Source organism: Mobula hypostoma, chromosome 6, assembly GCF_963921235.1.
Source record: "Mobula hypostoma chromosome 6, sMobHyp1.1, whole genome shotgun sequence".
NCBI lineage: Eukaryota > Metazoa > Chordata > Chondrichthyes > Myliobatiformes > Myliobatidae > Mobula > Mobula hypostoma.
In genome coordinates, this window is record NC_086102.1 from 3,836,094 (window position 1) to 3,851,622 (window position 15,529).

General features: G+C 47.9%; 1 protein-coding gene across 2 annotated transcripts in view; it reads left to right on the top strand.

Moving 5' to 3' along the window:
• cadm2b (cell adhesion molecule 2b) overlaps positions 1–15,529 on the top strand; it is a 302,946-nt gene that overhangs the window by 126,824 nt on the left and 160,593 nt on the right. The window lies entirely within an intron of this gene.

The window sequence follows — 15,529 nt, forward strand, 5'->3', positions numbered from 1 at the left end:
GCATAATGACCTGGCATGTGTTCAAGCTCAACAGTGTGTGACGGGGAACGAGGAAAGGTGCAGCTGACTCATATCGTTTCCTCGCGGCCCGGTAGCATGTGCTTTGCGGCCCGGTACCGGTCCGCGGCCTGGTGGTTGGGGACCGCTGTTGTAGAACATCCTCAGCATCGTCTGACAGATGTTAAAGGACCTCAGTCTCCTCAGGAAATAGAGACAGCTCTGACCCTTCTTGTAGACAGCCTCATTGTTCTTTGACCAGTCCAGTTTATTGTCAATTTGTATCCCCAGGTATTTGTAATCCTCCACCATGTCCACACTGACCCTCTGGATGGAAACAGAGGTCACCGGTACCTTAGATCTCCTCAGGTCTACCACCAGCTCCTTAGTCTTTTTCACATTAAGCTGCAGATAATTCTGCTCACACCATGTGACCAAGTTTCCTACCGTAGCCCTGTACTCAGCCTCATCTCCCTTGCTGATGCATCCAACTATGGCAGAGTCATCCGAAAACTTCTGAAGATGACAAGACTCTGTGCAGTAGTTGAAGTCCGAGGTGTAAATGGTGAAGAGAAAGGGAGACAAGACAGTCCCCTGTGGAGCCCCAATGCTGCTGATCACTCTGTCGGAAACACAGTGTTGCAAGCACACGTACTGTGATCTGCCAGTCAGGTAATCAAGAATCCATGATACCAGGGAAGCATCCACCTGCATCGCTGTCAGCTTCTCCCCCAGCAGAGCAGGGTGGATGGTGTTGAATGCACTGGAGAAGTCAGAAAACATGACCTCCGTAAGGAGTCTGTACGTTCTCCCCGTGGGAAGCATGGGTTTCCTCCGGGTGCTCCAGTTTCCTCCCATGTCCAAATACATACTGATCAGTAGGTTAATTGGTCATTGTAAATTGTCCCGTGACTAGGCTGGGGTTGAATAGGTGGGTTTCTGGGTGGCAAGGCTCAAAGGGCCAGAAGGACCAACTCCACACTGTATCTATAAATATCTAAGGAAATGGTGTGAACATTGTTGTGTTGTGGCAGCTGTACAGTGCAGAGACATAAGATTTCTGTAAATTCCATAAATAAATAAATTGTGCAAAAATAGTAGCAGAAAGTAGTGTACTTGGGTTCATTGTCATTTTAGAAATGGAAGGGGGGAAGAAGCTGTTCCTGAATCATTGAGTGCTTGTCTCCAGGCTTCTTCCCCCCTTCCCTGATAGTAACAAGGAGAAGGTATTTCCCTGATAGTGAGTGGTGTTAGTGACCAATGCCCACTTTATACCAGCATCCTTAATTGATAAAGACCAGGATTCTGGTGGGCAGCCCAACCCCTCTGTTCACAGGTCCAAGGACACTAAAGCCATTTGTTACTGGTCAAGTCTTGATCTCCTCACCTAGCTCCCAACTACTGTCCATGAACCAACTCCATAGCACCTTCACACACAAGTGGCAGAAATGCGTACTGAAAGAAATGTTGTTACACAGAACATTACAACGCAGTACAGGCCCTTTGGCCCAAAATATTGTGCCAACATTTTAACCTACTCTAAAGTCAATCTAACCCTTCTTTCCTATATTTCCCTCCATTTTTCTATCATCCACATGTCTCTTAAATGCCCGTAATGTATCTGCCTCGGTCACCACCTTGGTAGGGACTTCCACCTTGGGAAAAAATTTCTGACTGTCCATTCTATCTATGCCTCTTATTGTCTTGTATACCTCTATCAAGTCCCTTTCCATCCTTCTTTGTTTTGAGGAGACAAAGGTTGGGGGTGTTGTGGATAGTCTGGAGGGTTGTCAAAGGTTACAGCGGGACATCGATAGGATGCAGAACTGGGCTGAGAAGTGGCAGGTGGACTTCAACCCAGATAAGTGTGAAGTGGTTCATTCGATAGGTCCAATTTGAAGACAAAATACAGTATTAATGGTAAGACTCTTGGCAGTGTGGAGGATCAGAGAGATCTTGGGGTCCGTGTCAATAGGACACTCAAAGCTGCTGCACAGGTTGACAGTGCTGTTAAGAAGGCGTATGGTATGTTGGCATTCATCAACCATGGGATTGAGTTCAACAGCCGTGAGGTAATGTTACAGCTGTATAAAATATTGGTCAGACCCCACCTGGAGTACTGTGTTCAGTTCTGGTCACCTCACTACAGGAAGGACGTGAATACTGCTGAGAGAGTGCAGAGGAGTTTTACAAGGATGTTGCCAGGATTGGAAGGCATACCTTATGAGAATAGGTTGCGTGAGCTTGGCCTTTTCTTCTTGGAACAACGGAGGATGAGAGGTGACCTGATCGAGGTGTATAAGATGATGAAAGGCATTGATAGTGTGGATAGTCAGAGGCTTTTTCCCAGGGCTGAAATGGCTAGCACGAGAGGGCACAGTTTTGAGGTGCTTGGAAATAGGTACAGGGGAGATGTCAAGGGTAAGTTTTTCACACGGAGAGTGGTGGGGGCATGGAATGCACAGCTGGCGGCAGTGGTGGAGGTGGATACAATAGGGCATTTTAAGAGCCTCTTGGTTAGGTACATGGAGCTTAGAAAAATAGAGGGCTATGTGCTAGGAAATTCTATGCAGTTTCTAAAGTAGGTTACATGGTCAACACAACATGGTGGGCCGAAGGGACTGTAATGTGCTGTAGATTTCTCTGTTCTATAAAAAAAGCCCCAGCTCACACAACCTATCCTTCTAAAACAGGCAGCATCCTGGTAAAACTCCTCTGCAACCTCTCTAAATCTTCCAGATCCTTCCTATAATGAGACACCAGAACTGAACACAATATTCCAAGTGTGGTCTAACCAGAGTTTTATAGAACTGCAACATTACCTCATGGCTCTTGAACTCAATGAGGTCTTTAGTGATCAGTGCACTAACCGAGATACACTGACCAAGATACTCACCCAAGATGGTCCCATTCAGTGACCCAACTCCTCAGTACCATGACTCAACACACTCTTCAACACCTCTATACCATGACTCAACACACTCCTCAACACCTCTATACCATGACTCAACACACTCCTCAACACCTCTATACCATGACTCAACACACTCCTCAACACCTCTATACCATGACTCAACACACTCCTCAACACCTCTATACCATGACTCAACACACTCCTCAACACCTCTATACCATGACTCAACACACTCCTCAACACCTCTATACCATGACTCAACACACTCCTCAACACCTCTATACCATGACTCAACACACTCCTCAACACCTCTATACCATGACTCAACACACTCCTCAACACCTCTATACCATGACTCAACACACTCCTCAACACCTCTATACCATGACTCAACACACTCCTCAACACCTCTATACCATGACTCAACACACTCCTCAACACCTCTATACCATGACTCAACACACTCCTCAACACCTCTATACCATGACTCAACACACTCCTCAACACCTCTATACCATGACTCAACACACTCCTCAACACCTCTATACCATGACTCAACACACTCCTCAAAACCTCTATACCATGACTCAACACACTCCTCAACACCTCTATACCATGACTCAACACACTCCTCAAAACCTCTATACCATGACTCAACACACTCCTCAACACCTCTATACCATGACTCAACACACTCCTCAACACCTCTATACCATGACTCAACACACTCCTCAAAACCTCTATACCATGACTCAACACACTCCTCAACACCTCTATACCATGACTCAACACACTCCTCAACACCTCTATACCATGACTCAACACACTCCTCAAGACAGTGACCCAACACCTCTATACCATGACCTACCACCTCACATTATGATCCACACACCAGCACATACTGTCTATCCAGATTACCCTTGAAAGAGTTCTCAATTTGTCCTTCTGGTGAGGCTGTTCCTGTGTGGCTGCTTACAACGTGGGGGCTCCAGGAGTTAGCTGCTATTTTCTCTTGGCCTGGGTCGGGGAATGGGAAGGCCACGCTGAACATTGACGTCCCTGCCCACTGATGGCATGTGAAGTCATAAAGCGCTATAGCCCAGAACCATGCCCTTCGGTCCATCTAGGCTATACCAAACTGTTTCCACCTAGTCCCATCGACCTGCATCTGGACCACAGCCCTCCATACCCTCCCTTTCATGTACCTATCCAAACTTCTCTTAAATGGTGAAATCGAACCTGTGTTCATTATATCTGCTGGCAGATCATTCCACACTCTTACCACCCTCTGAGTGAAAAAAATCACCCTCATTAAATAATTCACCTTTCACTCTTAACTCATGACCTCTAATTCTAGTCCCACCCACCTCAGTGGAAAATGCCTGCTTGTATTTACTCTATCTATACCCCTCATAATTTTGTATACCTCTATCAAATCTCCCCTCAATCTCCTGCGCTCCAGGGAATAAAGGCTGAACCTATTCAAACTTACATGTAGCTCAGTTCCTAAAGTCCCAGCAACATTCTTGTATCCTTTTTCTGCTAGAAACCCCTCTCAGATAATCCCAACTCTTGCTGAATTTATCAGCCTCACAGAGTCCGTGTAACCACTCTAATGTAAATCTCCATGCCAGAGTTTTCTGCGCATTGTTCAATCCTAATACCCTCTGACTGGCCTTGGAGATAAAATATAATTATTCAAACTGAGAGACTCTGTGCAATCTGAGAATTGTAGAGCAGCAGTTGTCATGGCTACTGCAATCTAGTAACATAACTAACCTTGCCATGAGTTAATAATTCACAACTGGAAACTGAGCGTGAGCTAGGAGATCCAGTCGCAAGGTCACTGTGATTCCATCTCATTGAGTCATTGGGGCATCTTGACCTGAGAGACAGATGGGAAGGGGACTCCCCACCCCTCACCCCTGAAGGATGGCTCGTCAGTGACTCCCCCAGAGTGGGGGCAAGTGGGGGAGGCAGAGTTTGACTGTGAGCACCAAGCACTTGATGTCGGCAGAGAGGAGGGTTTGGTGCTGATTACGTGGTCATAGCACATCAGAGGCCGATTTCCCAAAGCCCACACATTTTAATGAGCTGCATAGGTGGGGGGAGGTTTAGAGACACAGAGCCATGCTGCACAGATACGGACCCTTGGTCCCAACCAGTCCCTTCTGACTATGGTGCCCACCCAGCTGGTCCCAACTTCATGCATTCCTCGAAGCCCCACGCCTCCATGTACCTATCCAAGTGTTTCTTAAATGACACTGGTTTACCACAGATCACCACCTTTTTGTGAAAAAGTTACCTCTCAGGTCCCTCTTAAATCTTTCCCTTCTCACCATAAATCCAAGCCAAATAGATTTAGACTCCCCAACCTTGGGGAATAATCTCGCTCTGGAACCTCCTGCCCAGGCAGGAAACCTGTGCTCTTGCCACTTCCAAATTCTTTGGGAGGGGGAGGGAAAGAGGGAGAGGGAGGGGAGGGGGAGATGGAGAGGGGAGGGGATAGATTGATTGATAGATCCTACAGCTGATGGGAGCTGTTCAGAGAAGATGTCCTCAGGAACCAGACATGCCGTCTCCCTTCCCACTGACCGGACAGAGCATCTCCCACTGACCGCCTGCCCATTAACTGTGAGGGGGAATTAGGTCGACAGAGATGCGAGGGGCAGTTTTTTGCACAGGCGCTGGAGAGAGCCTGGATGTACTGCTTTGGGTGGTGGAGGTAGAAGTGATTGAAGTATTTAGATGTCTTTAAGACACCATGGAATGGAGGGCGATGAGCACACAGATGGGATTAATTCAACTTAGCATCACGCACGGTCGGCACAGGCATGGTAATCCAAAAGGCCTGTATGGTTCTGTACCGCTTCCGCTCTCTGGGGGCCAGTGACTGTCGGACACAGGGGTGAGGGTCAGTCATGGCCCTGAGCCTGACAGTGGCCGATTACAGGGCAGAACTGGTTCTGTGACCCTCCCACCAATATTTACTCCAAAAGTACAGGAACGGTGTGTGTGGAAGCATTCAATGTCGTGAGCCAAAGAGCTGTAGGAGCAGAACTAGACCATTCAGCCCATCGAGTCTCCTCCACCATTCCATCATGGCTGATTTATTAACCCTCTCAACCCCTGCCTTCTCCCACTACCTTTTGACACTCTGACTAAATCACCTCTGCTTTAAATATATCCAATGACCCATCTTCCACAGCTGTCTGTGGCAATGAATTCGCAGATTCACCTCCCTCAGGCTAAAGAAATTCCTTCTCATCTCCGTTCTATGTGAGCGGAGGACAGAATGCACTCTGTATGTCTTCAGTCATTGCCACTGTCAGCAGAGTTTGCACAACACACATTTCATTGAAGGACTGAGAAGATGGCGTTGTGAACAATAAACCATTAATTGGAGGCCAGTAACTATATGGCTTTATTTACAGACAATTAGCCTGCGCTGTGTGAACTTAACAGTATCCATTACGGCCACTGCTGGAGGCCAGAGCCTTATCAGCTCTCCAATGTGTCATCCAACTAACCCCACTCAATAAAAAATCTGCAGATGCTGGAAATCCAGCTAACCCCTTCTTATACCTGTCCCCTCCCCCAGCACCACCACCCTTCCCACCCTCTGCCCTTGTTGTCGCCGATTAACTGGAACTTTTAAAACTCACAGCTGCTCCTCAATCACACTTCATTTACCTGGTCCCTGTCATCCACGCTGTTCTGAAGGCTGAACAGAGAAATCCCATTTTTATGCAGAACTGGCACTCCGCTAGCCTGCAGGTCACCCTTGGGCAAGGTGTAGCACCTGCTTAGCCCCCCGATCAGGGTCCTGTATAGCCATGGGAGCAGGTGGTGGATGGTTGTGTGAGCATCTGGTGCATATCACAAGTCTGGTTATGTGACCACTGACGCCAGGCGGACAATCTTTGTAGAGTGTCGATAATGGCTGGGGCCACCCATCTTGTAAAAACACTAACCAGAAGAACGCAACGGCAAACCACTTCTATAGAAAATTTACCAAGCACAATCGTGGTCATGGAAAGACCATGATCGTCCACGTCGTACATTAGACATGGAAAGACTATGATCGTCCACGTCGTACGATGGATATGGAAAGTCCATGATCAGCCACATCATACGATGGTGAAGACATGAACAGGCTGCATCAATTAAATCAGTCTGAGGATGTGCTGGGGGCAGCCCGCAAGTTTGCCCACACTTCTGGCATCAACGTAGCATGCCCACACCCACTGACCCTAACCTGCGTACCTTTAGAATGTGCGAGGAAACAAGATCACTGACAGGAAATGTCTGGCTGGGATTGGTCAGATGACGTTTTTCACTGTGCTACATTGTACATGACATTAATGAGCCCATACCAATTCCACATCCATAATCCTCACAAGGCAGGAGGAGTAGGTGTACATCTGCTCACGGACTATCTACACTCTTCTTGTCATCTATTCTCCCCATGTTCTCAGCAAACCACCCCCCCTAACTTAGTGGACCACCCCACCTACACACCCAGTACACCTGAACATCGTCGGGTTAAGGAAGGACAATGAGGTACCCAGGAGGAGACCTACACAGTCACAGAGAGAGCAAGTAGATTATCCCCCACCTCCCTCTCCTGAGTACGGTGCTGAGAAGCAGACACCAGAACTGAACCAGAGGCTCCAGCAATTCCCAACAGTCACTCGACATGTTGGGATGAACTGCTTTTAAAGGTGAGCCTACCCAAGCCCGGTAGGTCTGGGGAACGGGTGGGACAAAGTGGAGGGGAAGAGGTAGACATGATGGGTCCGGGAGTTTTCCCAACGTGCTCAGTCTGGGAGTTAACCCAGGACCTGTCCTAGTCAGGAAAACATGCCTCTGGCTCCTTTCACCACATCGGTGTGTTCACAGAGTGATACAGCACAGAGACAGGCCTTCGGCCCAGCAGGTCACTGCCGGCCAAGATTCCAATTGAAGCTAATCGAGTTTATGTTATGTTATTTATTTAATTAGCGATACAGTGCCAGTCGTCCCCTTTGGTCCTTTGAACTGCGCTGCCCCAGCACTAACCTAATACAATGACCTGTTAACTTCCTTTATCTTTGGGATGTCGGAGGAATCCGGAGCACCCGGCAACACTACGCGTATTCCATGGGGAGGACATACAGAGATTCCTTCCAGGTGGCGCCGGAATCGAACTCCAAACTCTGGAACATCCCGTGCTGTAATAGTGTCGCACTAACCGCTACGCTACCGTGGCACCCACGTGCTTGAGGCTGCTCCTTTATTGACACCCATTTTTCTGACAAAACTATAAAAGTTTATTTACATAATCATCTCACAAGGTTGTTATTCAGTATTTACAAGGCAGTGATGACATTCAGATTAAAATATCAAAAACACAAAATACTCTGCAAATGCTAGGGTCAAAGCAACACTCACAACCTGCTGAGTTCTTCCAGTGTGTTGTGAGTGTTGCTTAGATTAAAATATCATTACTCCTGTCTATTAGAATCAGAATCAGAATCAGATTTATTATCACCGGCATGTGACGTGAAATTTGTTAACTTAGCGGCAGCAGTTTAATGCAATACATAATATGGCACAGAGAGAGAGAAAAAATAATAATAAATAAAATAAAACATAATAAATAAACAAGTAAATCAATTATGTATATTGAATAGATTTTTTTAAAGTGCAAAAGCAGAAATACTGCATATTAAAAAAGTGAGGTAGTGTCCAAGGGTTCAATGTCCATTTAGGAATCGGATGGCAGAGGGGAAGAAGCTGTTCCTGAATTGCTGAGTGTGTGCTTTCAGGCTTCTGTATCTCCTACCTGATGGTAACAGTGAGAAAAGGGCATGTCCTGGGTGCTGGAGGTCCTTAATAATGGACGCTGCCTTTCTGAGACACTGCTCCCTAAAGATGTCCTGGGTACTTTGTAGGCTAGTGCCCAAGATGGAGCTGACTAGATTTACAACCATCTGCAGCTTCTTTCGGTCCTGTGCAGTAGTCCCTCCATACCAGACAGTGATGCAGCCTGTCAGAATGCTCTTCACGGTACAAATATAGAAGCTTTTGAGTGTATTTGTTGACATACTGAATCTCTTCAAACTCCTAATAAAGTATAGCCGCGTTTTGCCTTCTTTATGACTACATCAATATGTTGGGATCAGGTTAGATCCTCAGAGATCTTGACACCCAGGAACTTGAAGCAGCTCACTCTCCCCGCTTCTGATCCCTCTATGAGGATTGGTATGTGCTCCTTTGTCTTACCCTTCCTGAAGTCCACAATCAGCTCTTTCGTCTTACTGACGTTGAGTGCCAGGTTGTTGCTGTGGCACCATTCACTAGTTGGCATATCTCACTCCTGTACACCCTCTCGTCACCACCTGAGATTCTACCAACAATGGTTGTATCGTCAGCAGATTTATAGATGGTATTAGAGCTATGCCTAGCCACACAGTCATGTGTATACAGAGAGTAGAGCAATGGGCTAAGCACACACCCCTGAGGTGCACCAGTGTTGATCGTCAGTGAGGGGGATATGTTATCACCAATCCACACAGACTGTGGTCTTCCAGTTCCCTGGAATATTCGATTCCCTGGAGGAGTCCGCCACTCCTGGAAATCTCCCAATGTACCTGTTGTGACTGGATGCTCCCTCTCCAAGGACACCTAGGAACAAACGTATCCTCAGAAGAGGCACAGGCAGTCGGCCCAGGCAGAGCCTTTGACTTTCCATCACCTGGACCCGGGAACGGCCACCTTGGCCAGCCCCAGGACCAAGCCAACCAGGAGATCCTCCTCACAACCTGCCCCCTTCCGAACCGGGTGCCCGTAGATGAGCGTAGATGGCCTCAGCAGCAGCCCCTTGGGAAACTCGAAGAGGGGCTGCAACCTCTGCCATTCCGTGTATGCGTGTACACTGACTCCTCCCGCCCACCGAATAGACAGCTGGATGGGGTGTCAGTGAACCTGTTGTACAGGATTGCCCGGTGCAACGCCTTCCACCCCAGGTCCCCATGAACAGGGGATGCACCCACAACACCAGGAGCCTCTTGAAATGGCGCCTCTCATTACGGGTCACTTCAGTTCCTTTCACCTCCTTTTGTGGGTAGACTGAACAACCCCTCGCGGACCCGACCAGCGATCCGTGGCCAGCTGGGTCTTGAACGGTTTCCTCCGGTAGTCCTTCACGAACTGCCGGAACTCCTCCACAGGCTGTGACTTAAAAGTGTCCTCCTCGACCCCCCCCCCCACCACATCCCACACTCCCGTCACTGTCCAAGCAACCATGTGCACCCAATGTGACCACTCACTCTTCACCATAACCCCAATGGGAGAACCCGTCCCCAGGCCATTGATAGAGAGAAGCCCCGCACCCCTGGGTCCAGAGTCCCTCCCAGAGCCAGGATACCAGCCTGCTAGGCCATGCCCACCTCCACACCCTTGTCACCCTCCCGGAATCAGCACTAGGAGAGTCCCCTCCTTCCTCACCCCTTGGAACACAATCCCACTAATTAATGGACGTCAGCGAGTTGGACCAGCGGGAAGGACTTAAAAGACAGCTTTATAGAGGGGGTCACGAAGGAGCGGGTGATGGAGTAGAGAGAGACAGAGTAGGAGGGCATTGGTTCAACGGGGCTTCAGCGATAACGGGTCAAGGTGAAGTAAGCTACCTGTGAGGAATAGGAAGTATGTGTGTGAGGCTGGTGTTCTGCACTGGGTGTCAGATGTGGGATGTCCAGGAGACTCCCAGCCTCCCGGATGGCCACAACTGTACCAGGTGCGTCGAGCTGCAGCTCCTTGGGGACTGGGTCAGGGAACTGGAGATGCAGTTCGATGACCTTCGTCTGGTCAGGGAGAGTGAGGAGGTGATAGATAGGAGCTATAGGCAGGTAGTCACACCGGGGCCTGGGGAGACAGATAAGTGGGTAACAGTCAGGAGAGGGAAGGGCAGGAGTCAGAGGCTAGAGAGTACTCCTGTGGCTGTCCCCCTTAACAATAAGTATTCCTGTTTGAGTACTGTTGAGGGGGGGGAACAACCTACCTGGGGGAAGCAACAGTGGCCGTGCCTCTGGCACAGAGTCTGACCCTGTGGCTCAGAAGGGTAGAGAAAGGAAGAAGATGGCAGCAGTGATGGGGGACTCTATTGTTGGGGGTGGGGGGGTCAGTCAGGCAATTCTGTGGACACAGGAAAGAAACTCGAATGGTAGTTTGCCTCCCAGGTGCCAGGTCTGGCGCGTCCACGATATCCTGAAGTGGGAGGGAGAACAGCCAGAGGTCATGGTACCTATTGGTACCAATGACATAGGTAGGAAAAGGGAGGAGGTCCTAAAAGCAAACTACAGGAGTTAGGAAAGAAGTTGAGAAGCAGGACCTCAAAGGTAGTAATCTCGGGATTACTGCCTGTGCCATGTGACGGTGAGTATAGGAATAGAGTGAGGTGGAAGATAAATGTGTGGATGAGGGGTTGGAGCAGGGGGCAGGGATTCAGATTTCTGGATCATTGGGACCTCTTTTGGGGCAGGTGTGATCTGTACAAAAAGGACAGGTTGTACTTCAATTCAAGAGGGACCAATATCCTGGTGGGGAGGTTTGCTAAGGCTACTTGGGAGAGTTTAAACTAGAATTGTTGGGGGGTGGGAAATGAACTGAAGAGACAGAGGAAGGGGTGGTTGGCTCACAAATAGAGAACGTTTGTAGGCAGTGTGAGAGGGAGGAGAGGCAGGTGATAGAGAAGAGACGTGCTTAAACCGATGGTTTGAGATGTGTCTATTATGAACAAAGCGGATGAGCTTAGAGCGTGGATCAGTACTTGGAGCTATGATATTGTGGCCATTACAAAGACTTGGATGGCTCAGGGACAGGACTGGTTACTTCAAGTGCTGGGTTTTAGATGTTTCAGAAAGGACAGGGAGAGAGGCAAAAGAAGTGGGGGTGTGGCACTGCTGATCAGAGATAGAGTTACAGCTGCAGAAAAGGAGGAAGACATGGAAAGATTGTCTACTGAGTCTCTGTAGGTGGAAGTTAGGAACAGGAAGGAGTCAATAACTCTGCTGGGTGATTTTATAGACCACCCAATAGTAACAGGGACATCAAGGAGCAGATAGGGAGACAGATTCTGGAAAGGAGTAAGAAAGGACCATGAGAAGGCCTTGGGGTGTCACGAGGTGCAGGCATGGCCCAAGTGTGGAGTGCGAGACATTGATGCAGGTCGATATTTCACAGACTTTAATGCAAACAGTGTAAAAGGGAAAAGAAAACAATAAATGCTAGGCCAAACTTGGCTGTTAACTAAAACTCTCAAATGGAAAATGAAGCCTACACTGTGGCTGAAAAGAAAACTAAATACAAACTGAATACTGCTCGTCTTCAGAGTCAGTTGACTCGACATTCTAATTCCTCAGGTCAGATGCAAGCAGGCAACGAAGCATTGCTGTATTCAAGTCTGGACAAATACTGCAAGGAAATGAATGGAGTTAAACACCACCATAATGAAATAATTAGCTGACACATGCATATTCACGACCTCAGTTGCGGAATCTGCTGCGCTGCCAAATCCGTGACTGTGACATGGCGGGCGGGATTAAGGAAAACCCCAAGGCATTCTACAAGTATGTGAAGAGCAAGAGGATAAGACGTGAGAGAATAGGATGCATCAAATGTGACAGTGGGAAAGTGTGAATGGAACCGGAGGAAATAGCAGATGTACTTAATGAATACTTTACTTCAGTATTCACTACGGAAAAGGATCTTGGTGATTGTAGTGATGACTTACAGCGGACTGAAAAGCTTGAGCATGTAGACATTAAGAAAGAGGATGTGCTGGATATTTTGGAAAGCATCAAGTTGGATAAGTCACCGGGACCAGACGAGATATATCCCAGGCTACTGTGGGAGGCAAGGGAGGAGATTGCTGAGTCTCTGGCAATGATCTTTGCATCACCAGTGAGGACGGGAGATGTTCCAAAGGGTTATAGATGTTACTCCCTTATTTAAGAAAGGGAGTAGAGATAGCCCAGGAAATTATGGACCAGTGAGTCTTATTTCATTGGTTGGTAAGTTGATGGAGAAGATCCTGAGAGGCAGGATTTATGAACATTTGGAGAGACATAATATTATTAGGAATAGTCAGCATAGCTTTGTCAAAGGCAGTTCGTGCCTTACGAGCCTGATTGAATTTTTTGAGGATGTGACTAAACAGAATGATGAATGTAGAGCAGTAGATGTAGTGTATACATATTTCAGGAAGGCATTTGATAAGGTGCCCCATGCAAGGCTTATTGAGAAAGTAAGGAGGCATGGGATCCAAGGGAACATTGTTTTGTGGATCCAGAACTGGCTTGCCCACAGAATGCAAAGAGTGGTTGTAGATGGGTCATATTCTCTATAGAGGTCGGTGACCAGTGGTGTGCCTCAGGGATCAGTTCTGGGACCCCTCCTCTTTGTGATTTTCATAAGTGACCTGGATGAGGAAGTGGAGGTATGGGTTAGTAAATTTGCCGATGACACAAAGGTTCGGGGTGTTGTGGATAGTGTGGAGGGCTGTCAGAGGTTACAGCGGGACATTGATAGGATGCAAAATTGGGCTGAGAAGTGGCAGATGGAGTTCAGCCCAGATAAGTGTGAAGTGGTTCATTTTGGTAGGTCAAATATGATTGCAGAGTATAGTAGTAATGGTAAGACTCTTGGCAGTGTGGAGGATCAGAGGGATCTTGGGGTCTGAGTCCATAGGACACTCAAAGCTGCTGCGCAGGTTGACTCTGTGGTTAAGAAGACGTACAATGCATTGGCCTTCACCTGGTTTCCTCTGGGTGCTCTGGTTTCCTCCCACATTCCATCAAAGTACGGGTTAGGGTTAGTGAGTGTGAGTGGTGACACTTGTGGGCTGTTTCCAGTACATCTTCAATATGTTTCAATGTGACAGATGAATCTAATCATTAAGATAAATATCTTTAGCTTGAAATGAAACTTGAAAGGTACAGGGATAGCAACACACACAAAATGCTGGAGGAACTCAACAGGTCAGGTAGCATCTATGGGAAACAGAACAGTCGATGTTTTGGGCCGAGACCCTTCAGCAAGACTGCGATACAGGGACAGGAAAGGTTTAGTGGGATTCGCGGCAAACACAGACAAATGTCACCATGGTAGTGTGCACCTCAGTAGCTAGCGGCTAGCGCCTTGCTGTTACAGTTCAGGGCATCAGTGTTCGGAGTTCAACGTCACCACCAGCTGCGAGGAGTTTGTACATTGCCCCCGTGACCACGTGGGTTTCCTTCAGCTGCTCCAGTTCCTCCCAGATTCCAAAGACCTGCCGGGCTGGAATGTTGATTGTGGTAAATAGTCCTGTGACTAGGCCAGGGTTGCTAATGGCACGGCTCAAAGGACTTTCCACACTGTACCCCAAAATAAAAAAACCAGCATGACTTATACTTAATGGGATGGAAATCTTGGTGGGCAGGGACCAGTTGGGTTGAAGGGCCTGTTTCTGTGCTGTATGACTTCATGACTATGTCGCCTTTGGGAACGGACATGGCCAAATACCTGAAACGAGCCATTATTGCATGGTTTGTGAGTATTTCTCGCCCGGGAGCTGGCACGACCCCAATGGGCTGAGTGGCCTCATGAGCAGCCAGGTCCTGGAGGACCATTGCAGACAGAGCAGCTTGGAAACAGTGTGCACTCTATCCCCGGCACTGCACAATGAAAGCACTGAAGATGTTTCAACAGACCATTTCCATACCAAAGGAATATTATCAAAGCCACAGCTCTGTAAAGAGATGTACATTTTTAAACGGAGAGCCTTGTCAATATTGCAGAGCAGTTGAATGTGTTGGATTTAAGTGGTCTCCGTTGTGTCTCCAGCAACGATCATCAAAGATTAAATCTTCAATCACTTTAAATCTGTCTTTACCCATTACTCCGAGACATGGGAGCTGTTATAGATTCATCTCCAATCAGTTTTCCTATGTTGTGATGTATTAGCGCAGAATCCTGAACATTCTTTCATTTCCTTCCTGATGTTTCCAAGATTATTATTTAATCGTTTCATTGAAACCATGACCAGAACTTCTGTTCTCCATTTCAGGTGACTTCAGTCTGGTGACTGATGTTAATTCTGTCTCCAGATTAAACTATACTGTCGTTAGATTCTGCTGGGGTTTGTTTCTTCTGGAATTGGAAGCCACTTGGCAACCCCACACCAGACATTGTCACAACAACCACTGGCTAAGTACAGAGTGAAACTCCCTCTACACTGTCCCATCACACACTCCCGGGGCAGGGACAGTTAGATACAGAGTGAAGCTCCCTCTACACTGTCCCATCACACACTCCCAGGGCAGGGGCAGTTAGATACAGAGTGAAGCTCCCTCTACACTGTCCCATCACACACTCCCAGGGCAGGGACAGTTAGATACAGAGTGAAGCTCCCTCTACACTGTCCCATCACACACTCCCAGGGCAGGTTTCTACATACACCCTCACCCTCCTACTGCCTCCAACCCAGCTCCACTGACCACCCACCACCACCTCACCCACACCTCCATCCCTATCGCCATTTTGTTTCCCCCTCGCCTTCCCCACCAGTCAAACCCCACCCACAAGATCTCCAGGCAC